At 40.7% G+C, this 12,669-nt stretch overlaps 1 protein-coding gene across 1 annotated transcript in view; it reads right to left on the bottom strand.

The window, feature by feature from the left end:
* The window catches only part of LOC109377194 (contactin-associated protein-like 5), a gene marked incomplete at its 3' end in the record, with an annotated part of 226,472 nt that overhangs the window by 74,060 nt on the left and 139,743 nt on the right, over positions 1–12,669 (bottom strand). The gene's annotated exons all lie outside the window — the stretch shown is intronic.

Raw genomic sequence — 12,669 nt, 5'->3', positions numbered from 1 at the left:
ATATAAACATTTTAGTAGTTATTTAACAATGATTTCTCCCAAACTAATAATAATAATAATAAATGTCCATCTTAATGTGCATATATTTCCTACTACTATGAAGAATTTTGACCATTTTCACTTCTGTTCTGAGAGGGAAGATGTAGCTTTCCTCTACATAATTTATTTTTAATATAAGCACTTGGAATATGGAAACTTTGAAAGCTTAAAAAAGAGTAAACCATATTTAATCAAATCCTGATAGGAAAAAGTAAATACAACTGTTAACCATAATTACTTGGTCATTAAAAATTTTGGTGTCATTCATGATAGATGCCATGGCCAGGCTTTGAGGATATGATGCAGGTGAGCATAGCATTGGGCTGGTGAGTTGGTCCATATAGACTATGACTAATGGAGTTGGAGGAGTCATGTGTTGTTCTTTACTGGTAAAGAACATGAATTGCAACAAAGTTTGGCTGACAGAAAGCCTTTTTGGACAGTTTTCCTCAGAAAGCCCAATTTCAGCATTTATCGTATATAACAGAAAAGCTTGACTTTACTGAACACCCAGTAAGGTGAGGACACCTTGTCTTCCGCTCTAGTAGATGGGCCTGAACTCTAGGGAACAGTAAACTTCCAACACCAGAAATAGGAGGTCATGAGTCTGATGTAAATGCAGAAGCCACATGCATACTAGGGCCTCCGAGGATGTCTCAAGCTAGCACAATAATCCTAATCCTAAAACCTTTGGATCCTGACTAAGGAAAAATGCCTGTCTCTTCATGCTTGCCTTCCAATGACTCTAGGTGGACAGCTATGAACTGTCATCACAAGTCCTTCACTAGTTTCATTTCTGGAAAAAGAAAGCTCGAATTAGCCATGTGCTGAAGGTTTGTGGTGATCTTGTTATGTTACTCTCCCCAGTGATCAAAATGCAAAGACATTTTGCAACAACAGGCATATTGGGGTACCATTATCTGTGTGTTCAATAAATCACAGAAATTAAACTTCAGCTCCTTTATCTGACCTCACTCAAAGAGGTAGCTTCAGGTCAGTGAGAAAAAGACAGCATTTGTGGAAGGCAGAGGAGCCAGTAGGACATCTGAAATTACTTGGTGGAAGCCAACATTTTATATCCCTGCTGTAATTCTATCCTGTTTTGAAAAGCAATAACCTTCTTTCTATCTGAGTGACAGCCATATGAGGTTATTACTATAGTTCTCAGAGACTTAGAAATGGAAAAGAAATCAACCCACATGGTGGGGTGGAGGAGGTAGAAAAGGAAGTAGGGGCTTCTCAAATGACTAATGGATCAGAACATGACCACAAGAGCTTGCTGGGTTTCTTATTTAAGAGCAATGAGACTAACACTCAGTGAAGTCAAGGAAACTGACTCAAGGTCACTCAGTTGGAAGGGGCAGGCCATGGGGCGTGTATGCTTTTCCACTCTGTCTGTCTCTATGCTTTTCCCTGATGACCTGTCTCAGTTGTCACTTCCTGCCCTTTTTCCTGCCTCTGAAGTCTTCTTACCAATCATGTGTATATACTTGGACCCACAGTTACTCTCTGCCAAGTGGTGAGAGAGGCTGACAAAAGTCACCATGGCCCACGAGAGCCACCCTGACTGTGACTGTCTTTACTATAGTCTCCCTCAACAGCATACTGGAAGGTTTGTTTAGACGCTCCCTGAAAAGCCTCCATATTTTACCCACAGGATGGCCTCTGGAAATTGCCACACCACTGTCTTCTTTTCTTAGAGTGGCAGAGGACAGTGCTGTGTGATTTAGTGTCCCAGNGGTCTTTCTCCCCATCAGCACACAGCTGGGTGGAAAATGGTGAATACTTAATAATATTGGGGTTTAGGTGGGAAGGAAGAACGGATAAAAGGGATTTTTAGGTGGGTAACTAACAGCACCTCCTATAAATCCCAGTTAGCAAATGAATAATGATGCTCAAAGAAGTTACATAATTTACCCCAAATCAGAAAACTGCTATTTTGTATCTTTTGGTATTTATCTCCTTCTTTCTTCTGAAAGGAATTGCAATAGATTAGAATTTTACCATAGTATAACAAGAAAAAAAGGAAGTAAGCAGGGAAACTTTAGTAAATGGACCACAAAGATATAATAACTGGGAAAGAAAAACAGGGTAGGAAAACCAGGAAACAGAAGAGTAAGAATTGCCTCTTGCTTTCCTGACTTGGAAAACCTGACACAGCTGCCTCTTTACAGAGCAGTAAAGGGGCTAAACCCAGATGGCACAGGGACAGGTGTTAATGACTTTTTGTATGCAGTACTTCATTCATTCACAAGCATTTATTGAATAAAATCTAAGGATCAGGCACTAAAAAGTTAAGACATGGGCTCTGCTCTTAGTAAGAGGGCAACTGTGAGGGAGATAGACACAAAACCAGATTCCCAGTGCAACTTACTAAATGCTGCAATAAATAGGAAATCACCCAAAGTAAGAGCCAGGATCTTCAATGACTCCAATGCCCCTCCACTGTTTTACACTGAAGAAAACTGAGCCCTAGTGGTGTTGGAACTAATGGGAAACAGTTAGGGACAGATTCTTAAATGTGAGCTAACTTTTGCATGCTTATAATGTGCTAGGCTCTGCCCCATGAGCTTGCATGTGTATCACATCATTCAGTCCTCACGATAACCCTCAAACTAGGTGTTCTTATTCCAGTTTACAGAAGGGGTAGCTGAGGTGCAGAAAGAATAAGAGACTTCCCTAGATCATGCTACTGGGTGTGTAATGGAGCTACGGTTTGACCCAGACCTCCTTTCTCTTAGCTCTTAGCAATTAAGCAGAAAGCTCACATCTTTGGGTCTTCATTCTGGCCTGGGCACAGTTATTAGTTCATGTCATTCCTACAGCAGTCTTTGGCCTGTGGTTGGACATGGACCTGATGGTGATGATTTTCCTTCATTTCACATGTGCCTGAACCGAGGTTGGGATGCAAATCTCACTCTCAGAAGGTCATTCTTATGTCCATTGGTGGAACTGGGGTCACAGTGCCAGCTCTCTGATTCAAGTCCCTCCTCCTTCCCTCAAGCTGTCTTAACTGCCCCTCCTCCTCCCCTGCCCTAGGACTTGCCAGAACACCAAACAATCTCCTTGTGGTTTTCTCAGACTTGACCATGAGAATCTAAAACTCCTAATCTTATTTTCAGATCAAGATTACTGACTACAACCATCTGTCTGTTCTATTTATCTGANAGCTTACAAAATAGAATGTGTTGAGTTGGAAATTTTAGGGGAGATAGTGAGACAAAAATATAATATAAAAAGGAGAAGAGTGAGTTTTTATCTTCATAGATACAAAAGGCAAGGTGAGTTAAAAAACAACAACAACACTTTAACATCCTGCCCCATGAAACAGAGAGGTCTTAGATAGAACTAAACTTTCCAGGAGCCATGGCCCTGCTTCCTTGGTTATAGACTGTCCCATATGCAATGGCATTCTAATGAGAAAAGCAAATAAAGGAATACAAAATAGGAACTGAGCAGTACCTGACCATCCCAATCCATTTGGGAGAGGCTTGAGAGAAAATTGAGGAAATTTTGTCAAAGGACAAAGGGAATCTGCAAAGTCACTCGCTTGGGAGCTCCTTGGGTTCTGTAGACCCCTCATCTCTCCCAGTAATGCAGTCTTGGTCGCAGTAAGTTTCTAATTGTAGGTCCCAGTTGACCTCTTTCTTCCTCCTATTGGCCAACACTGCATGGAAAGAAACTTTAGGCTTTGGAAATTATAAAGCTCTTTCTTTTGGTGGCTTCTGCTAATTAGCTTGGGTGACTGGTACAATAGCAGAGCTACCACCACTGTTTAGAATAAGTCAAAGTGGAAACCAATAAGAGGTCAATCAGGTAAAGGAGTAAATTAGCAATAACTAGCTAAGTTAATGCCTAGTTAACTATTAGATAAAACTTCAGTACTAATTGGCTTATACTGATCTGCTTGTTCAAGCCCCGATCAAGTGTGGAGGGCAGCAATGTCCGCTTCCTCAACCTTGGGTTCCCTGTACTTAAATCACAGGATAATTAAGAATAACAATCTAACCTTTAGATTACTAAGTGTGATTTAGGTTCTTACTGGCACTAATGAGAACTGNATATAGATGCTCACCTTTGTTTTGGTGAGAAAGAAACATCCGTACATACTAATGATAACAACCACTGCTATTTTTATTTATTTTTTTATACAGAGATTTGAGGCTGCTTGTGATCTATGTTAATATTCCGACAATACAGACGATGCTAAACAGTTCCTTTCTAGCACTTGTTTCTATTCAAGTCCAGCCTAATTGCCCACATAACATTATTGCAGATATTTGAAAGAATCAAGAAATCGTTTGCAAACTGTCCCTTACCTCCCAGCCACATCCAAACAGATTTGCTCCAAGTTCTTTCTCAATGCTAATGTGAAATTTGCATAGGAAAATGAGTTTCTGCCCAATAAACTGAGCCATTTAGATACAGGAAGACTAGGCCTATGTTTGTCATGACTGCCACCAAACAAACAAAACCTACACTAAGAAAATCCTGAAAGTCAGAGCTATGTCCCTTCTGCTCTCCAAAAGCCCAACGTCTGTGCACACATTTCCAGTTCTGACATAAACTTTGAGAAAATGATAAGAGATTCTCATCTATACTCTACCGTGACCTCTACACACAGAACCCCTGCTTTCTTCTCCCTGATACGATTAATAATTCATAGTGAGAAAACTTCAGAGAGAGGTGAAGAAAATCAATGATCATATGTTAACTCATAGAGAGATGCGCTTCATATGGTAGGACCTTGTTTGATCTTCAGGATAGCTTTATGAAGCTCATACATTTCTCCGTCTTTCACAGCAAGTGACAGACCTGCCCAGGTCATATACCCAGAAAAGGCTGAGAAGAATGAGAATGTTTCTAATTTCCTCCTTCTTCCCAGATCTCTTCCTGGATCTCTTTCCTCTCTTCCTCCCAGCATTTGACATTTCCTCCCTTCTCCCTTGTTCCCTTCCTCTGGTCCTTCTGTCCATTCACATGTTGTGACCCCTGCTTTGGCTTTACACCAATAGGAATCCTCCTCCTTTTNGGTTAAAAACAAGGGCTTTGGTAAAAGGCAGAGCTGTGATTCCAGCTCTGCTACACATTAATTCTGAAGGCTTAGCTGTTTGCTTCACCTTCCAGAGTCTCAGTTTTCTCATCTGTAAAATCTGGATAACAGTAGAAAGTTAAGTCTGTGTAAGGGATTTGATGGGATAATGGATATAATGTACTTAGCACAGCACCAAGCAAGTAGTATGCACTGAGTACATAGTAACTAAGTCATTACCACTTTTATTGTTGTGTCACTTCATGGGGAACACTCACATCAAAAGCATAGACCGGACAGTCAGACCAGCCCTGTTCTACAGCCCACCCACCCCCTATATGTGCCTTAGATAAACTTGAGCACATGCAGTAGTCGCCTTGCTCTCTGGCTCCACTTTTTTGTCTACAAAATGCATTGACCACCATCTACTCTACATCGTTTTGGTCAAGCTTAATTTAGTGAGTCACCGCATGAAAAGCACTTGTCATGGTGCTTTTAGTGGATGCCCAATAAATGTATTTCCCTTGACCCACATATTGTCTCACCACCTTTTAAGAAGTTTTAATTTCCTTAATAGTAGTGAGTGTCTGGTGCTCACCAGATAATTAATGCCTTGCTATATGACTGAGGACACATGTACATGTGATTCAAACACATGCAGTGTTATTCCAGGTGAAAGTCACAGTAGCTGTTATTGATTTCTGAGTCTGAGGTGATTGCACACCTAGACAGAATGAAAAATAGGAATCATTTAAGATGAGGAGACAGGGTACATCATTATCTACAGGAAGCAACTCCATACAGCTAGGTCCTGTGTTATCTCTCAGACACAGCAGTCTTAAAATGTATGTTTATTTATTTTTTAATGCATTCATCTTGGTAATCCGCTTAGAGTCTCAGGCCAGTGAGNCTTTGGGAATCAGTAGATGTGGATTTAAAGCTCTGCCATTTACTTGGTGTGTGACCTTAAGATAATTTCTTGACTGCTCATAGTCTCAGCTTTCTCAAATAGAAATACTAATATCTACTTCATAGGTTATTTGTAAGTACACACAATATCTGTGAAGAAAATGAATGTTGTATAGAGCTCTAAATCAGTAATAGCCTCTCTTGTCCTCTTCCTTCTAATGTATCCAACCGTCAAGATAAATAAATATCCCTCAAGTTCTTCAAACCCTGAATGAACTGCTTTTATTCTTAGGGTTTCCCCAGAATCCTCAATTCCTTCATACAGGTGGACATGCTGTTTGCTGTGTGATAGTGAGCTTAGATATGAGTGTTTGCTTTAAAAGAAGACCATAACCTTCTTATCCTACTTGCTTAGCTCTGATCTGTACCTTTGCAGTGTCACACTGGAATCACAGAATGTCATATATTTGCTGTAGAAGAAGTCCTGAATGTCACCTTGACCAGTGTCTTCATTTTCCAGATGAGGAAAACCAGGACCCAGAGAGGTGAAATGACTTCACCATGGCCTCACAGTTGGTTAGTGACAAAACTGGGAAAAAGTGCTTACACTGATATTTTCAGTAATTAAGTACAAGGCTTGCCAAACTATGACCCACAGGCCAAATCTGGTCTGCCACATATTTTTGTAAATAGAATATTTTTGGAACACAGTGACATTCTCATCATTTACATGTTGCCTGTGGCTTTCCCACCCCAACAGCAGAGTTGAGTAGTCATGACAGAGACCATATGGCCTGCTACACTTAAATATTTACTCTCTGGCCCCCTAGAAAATGTATATAGATCCCTGATTTAGAAGAGCAGTTACAGCATTCCAGCCTGTGAAGTGAGTTATGACTCAAACCTCTTTTGAAGGTTTTCTGAATAAAAAAACCAACTGACCAACACCATTTGATGTTTTTACCCTGAAGTGAGTTTGATATCCCAAGACACACCCATTGTCACAAATCCAACTTCAACATTAAAGGCAACTGTTCCTGTTAGGGGGCATTACTATAGAGCATGTGCTGGAACCCATGAAATGTGAGTAGCTCTTAAGGTCACATCACATTAACTTCCTTGCCCAGGTTTGCAGTGAGTTATCATTGAGGAGAGCTGTTGGGCACTGAGCTGTATGATTCCTGTGAGTATTGAAAGCAGCTCACTATTTCATTCGCCAGCATAGGAGCAGCAACTGACCACAAGCAGCACATTCCCAGAACTCCTGCTCTACACCTGCTCCAGGCAACTTAGGTTCACTCTGTGAACAGAAACACCAAATGCTGGCCCAGGTGGGATGCCAGGTAAGGTGAATTACATGTGGTTCTCCGGTGTCTAAGAAACCAGCAGCCTGTGTCTCAAACAAGCACATAGCTATGAAGTAAGCCAGAACAAAGTGAAATGTCCTTTCCTAGCACAAAAAAATAGCTGTCACAAACAACGCTCTAAATGGAGTGCTTTGGGTTGTCAGTAACAGAAAGGCAAATTGACTGGGAAACTCACCATTTTATGGAACAAGACAAGGGGACAATGGCTCCAGGTTTGTTTATGTCAGTGGCNATGTGAATACCGTTTAATTTCACATAGAATAATGGTCCCTGGCAGCCTGCGTTTCTGTCCTGAGGTGTCTTTGTGGTGGTCAGATTCAGAACCCCACGCCTGACTTCTTAACATGCTAATAATCCCTTCTTGACATTTGCAGCAAATGAAAGCTCACTTTGGGTAGACAGATAAGATGGTTTCCTTCTAGGGTTTTCTCTGAGGATAACTCGATATAAACAAAGTAACTATTTCCATAGCCATGCTTCCCAGGTCCGGAGGCAGCATTTCACTATCCTCCCTGCAACCTGCGGGGAGTGAGTGTGGTGCGGTCAAAACAGCAAACATGGGGACAGGGTCTGTTAGCTTGGCCATTGGTTTCTCTTGCTCCCATTTCTAGGCTTCAGTTTTCCCATTTGTGAAATTAGTGGGACTAAAGAAGCTGTATGGTCTGCTTGCTTCCAGATTTAAAATTTCTTAATTCTAAATTTATAATGGTCATGGTAGTAACTGAAGAAACTGCCAGTTACACAATATTTTAGAAGTACACTGCTGCAACTTGAGCTCCCCACTTTTTATTTCAATCTTGAAGGGTAACATTTACTTTACAGAAACTTTGGTGTCAAAACTGATCTGCCTATTTTGGGGATTTCTCCCTGGTTAGTGATATATAGGCAGGGTAGGAGATGCAGAAAGGAGCAGAAGTCATGGTGGCAGGCATAGGAAGCATGCTCTGGAATATATTCCATGATACGTTTGTTATTATGATTATCAGAGTTATTAATTCTTATAGTTATACTCGTATAATAACTCAATAATCCCTTAGTTTCCAAAATGGGAACAATTAGTGTTTTTCTCTTTTCTAAATTTTTGATGAAATCCTGGCATAAATATTGTCTTACCCTTATTTTGATTTCTACTTTTCCTTCTTCATTTCAAACTATGGATGAGGGGAGGGTAGTAATAAAGATAGGGAACATGTTTCTTCAGTTTTAATAACAGTGAAAGCATTCCCAAGTCAATGATGAGGGTTTTATCTGCCTAGTGCAGACAATGCACATAAAACTATCTAGCATTCAAACCAGTTCCATGGGGCTGGGTGGGTGTAAAGCCCTGCCCTGCCACCTTCAGCTGGGCAACATCTGCTGGGTCCCTTCACCTTCCTATGTCTTGATTTACTGTCTCTAAAATGCAGATGGTAAGACCTACCTCAAAATGTTATTANCTCTCCAGAAGTAATGACTACCCAACATCTATTATACAATATCTATAGATTATGTGATCTCAATTTCCATATCTATTGCCAATTAATAAATTACTAGCAGAGACAGTGGCTTGTAGCTATAACCTCCATCGGTAAGTAAGTAAATAAGTGCATAAAGTTAACTAATGAAGGACAGATGCTCACATCTTGGGTATGCTCAGAACTATATGCTACTGCATTTCACATCTCCCTTGTCTAACACTTTCACTTAAATATAGTAGATTCCAAAGATGTAAATATTTTGACACAATGGCAAATATATACTTTCTAGTTTTATTCTTTTTTTAATCAAAAATAAATTTTATAGGCCTTTGTAGAAGAAAACAGATATACTGATTGGGAGTTAAGTCCTTTACTTTTTATGTTTTAAAAAGTAGACAGAATTAAGGACTTTGTTCCCCACTCCACTCTTCCCAAGATTTTTTGGAGTAAAAGATATATCACAAAAGATGGAAACTTCGATTTTGAACTACCCAGACAGAGGTTACAGAATAGCAGCGGCACCTGCCCAAAAGTCACAAGTCAGGGCCGTCGCATCGCTGGCAGGGCTGGTCTGCAAGGGTCAGGAAGTTGCCCCTGCACGGCTCACAAATGCCAACGGGATTGTTTTGGCAGCAAGAAAAGACTCACAGGTGACCTGGCCAGATGCGAGTTGTCCAGTGTTGCTGCTCCATGAAAGCTCTTGAAGTTTTATTTTTATAGTCAGGGCCATAGGAGGGGAGACAGTGCTGGCAGCCAAGATAGCATTAATATTTCTCTCTCAGATCTATACTGCTCATTCCATGTCTGCTATCAAAATGGATGTTGGCCCTTCAAAAGGGCTTAGAGTTTTTGGTTTGTTTTTTGTTTCTTCCTTCTGTTAGAAGAAAATTTCTTAGCTAAGGATGGGTGATTTGATTTGTGTATCAACCAAACATTTTTGACTCGTCAGCCAGGAACCCACTGAAAGGGTACCTGAGAGGATTGGGTGGGAGATTGGATAAGAAAGAGACTAGAGATGAAAGTTGGGGGCAGGAGGTCTATCCAATGTTGATGGCAGAGAGGCCTCATTTATTATTTGTATACAGCTTTTATAGCAAAAGTAATTTTTTTAGAGTAAAGGGTTTTTGGGACCTTGAGGGAGTAGCCCCCTCCTCTCAGGGAACAAATTCCTTGGAGGCAATCTTTCCAAAGTGAGACAAAACAAAGTATAGCAAACAGAAACTGTTAACAGGATGGCCTTCCACTCTGTAGCTTTTAAGGCCATTGGCTGTTTTCTCCTCAGCAGCCAACCTTCCCATGCTGCTCACCTGGGCCTGAGAGCCTGTCAGCCTGCCAGCTTTCAGGCTTAACCCTTACTGCACACCTCCGGCTCCCTACATCTCCCCCTTTTTTATTTATTACATAAAGGCAAACTTTTGATTTACTGAGGCTGTGGTTGGTTTTGTGGTGGCTGTGTCTGTTTTGGGTTGTCCTNCCTTCCCCTCCATGTTATGCATGTTACCAATATGGTGCCCTGAAAAGCAATGCAAGGATTGAGGAGTTCCAAAAAATTAACCAAGAGAGAAAAATAAACATGTTTAGAAAAGGCAAAGTCTAGGAGATAGGAAAGAAATAGTGAAAATCTGATTTTTTTCCTAATAAGCTAATTAAGCAGATATATGTTAAGTGGGTCATCACTAATGGTATCATACACACACCACACACACATACTTCATTTAACACACAGTTCTCTTTCTATTTCCATGTGCAGACATAGACCATGGGTTCAGCTGACAATTTCACAAGATAAAAGTGCTATTGGCAAACTCAAATATGGTTGGAGGAGGTTGCATAGCAGCTGTTGTAAAAGCTAAGAGTGTTTCAAGTATAAAAAGGAAGGTCAAGCTGGGGCATTATCACTGTCTTTGAATATCCAAATGGCAGTCACATAGAAAATGGCATAGACTCACTTTGCATTTTTCCAAAGTGCAGAGCTAGGATGATTGATGGAAGGTGCAGAGGCAAGTTTTGGCTCAATATAAGGTCAAAACAAAGGTACAATTAGTGTTGTAAAAAAAAGAATCATTTGCTTCTGAGAATAGCAAAGTCCTTCCCCACCAACTGTTTCAAAAGAAGGCTTGTATGGACAGCTGTCAAAGGAGTGTAGAAAGAATGCACCCATTAGTTGAACAAGAGCAGTGGTTTTCCCTTCTGGCTATGAAACAATCTGATACTCAGGCCCCAACACAGAAACTCTGACTTAACTGGCCCATAGTAGAGCCTGCACATCAGGATATTTAAAAGCAACCTGCTCATCTGATTCTAATATTCAAATAGAGAAGCACAGGACCAGAGGATGCATTCATTCTATCAGCCATTCATCTGACTGATATTGAAGGAGCAAATATTGGAGCCCTGATGCTCTGCTCTGAACTAAGGAGATGATGACAGATGCCAGTGGTGCCAGCCCGTATCCCCTCATGGTTAACACTTCAACCTACCAGGCTTCTCACTGAAGCACCTGTTTTTCTTCACCTGAAGACTGTCTCTTCCCATTGGAAGCCTCTTTGCCTACACATGACAGGACAGAAGTGCCAGAGAATTATTGCTTTTTGGAAGTATCCTTCAACCCAGGATTGATGAGAACTCACTCACCCCACAGAGGCATACCTCTGAGCTTGTGTGTTCTACATGGACCCTCAGAGGTTTTCCAGTGGAATTAAGCTCTGATACCACCTCTCCTCCCATCCATAGCTGATAACACCCACACTGTGATACCCTCTTTCTCTTCCCTGTCTTACTTTCTGGGCCCCTACTGCTGTTCTCTTTATCTCCCAAACAAACTCCATGCATTTGCATACTTGTATCAGGGGATCCCCTGGGGGAATTTAATTCAAGCAGATAGAGAATATCTAGGCACATCCAGGCTTGGGGAAAGGGAAAGGAACAACTCTATAACAAGGAAAGCCAACAAATGAGCAAAACTTGTGAAAGGGGCTTATCTCAATATTCTGAAGAGATTGAAGGTCAGAAAGTTACACATCTGCCCCATTGCTCTCAGTTATCCTGCAGTCAAATCAGTCTCTGAATCCAGCACAGTTTGATGCCAGGAGTTAAACTCCACACCATTATTCTCTGTCCTCTTTTAATGATAGATGAACATTTTAAATATTCATTAAGCAGCATTTATTGCACATGGCCTCCCCACATTTTATCTCAATATTTTTTCTAGTTTTCTATTTTTTGATCAATGTCATTATCCTTTCTCCTTTCTTCAGAAAAATCAATGGATGATATGAATTATTTAAATTATGTCATTATGTTATAAAGGGTTAAATTTTTATAAACTACTGTCAGTAATCCTGATATCTACTTCCAGCTTTAGCCTAAGGGTATTTTAACTTGGCTAATCCCTCCTGGAATATTCTAAGCAAAACTCAACCCAGGGATGGTCTAGATGACCTTGATTCAAGGATGCTGTATGGAACCTCACCAACTGTTTCCATAGCAACCAAAGTTGATGAATGAGGATGATTTTCATTTGTCTGTCTCTGAGTTACAACTTTCTTTTAATAGGAAACTAGAGGAGAAATATGATTACCAAGCAGAGGGGTGTATGTTATAACAGGATAAGATGACCAGCTCTTTTCTTCAAAACTGAAATGCAGATTCTGACTTATCTATCCTCTCCATGGCCCCTCAGATCTGTCATGTTCCTCTCCAACACCCTGACTTGTTTGTAATGTCACCTTGCTTGGAATGTTCTCCATTTCCCTCCCCATCTTTCTGGATTCTCTCCAGATACTAGTCCCATATCTGTTGCTCTCCTGCTACAAAACCGTCTCCAATCTTCATTAACAGATTTCAAATCAGAATGATATATCAA

Source organism: Hipposideros armiger, unplaced genomic scaffold (assembly GCF_001890085.2).
Source record: "Hipposideros armiger isolate ML-2016 unplaced genomic scaffold, ASM189008v1 scaffold_1317, whole genome shotgun sequence".
NCBI lineage: Eukaryota > Metazoa > Chordata > Mammalia > Chiroptera > Hipposideridae > Hipposideros > Hipposideros armiger.
This window is presented reverse-complemented; position numbering and strand designations above follow the sequence as displayed.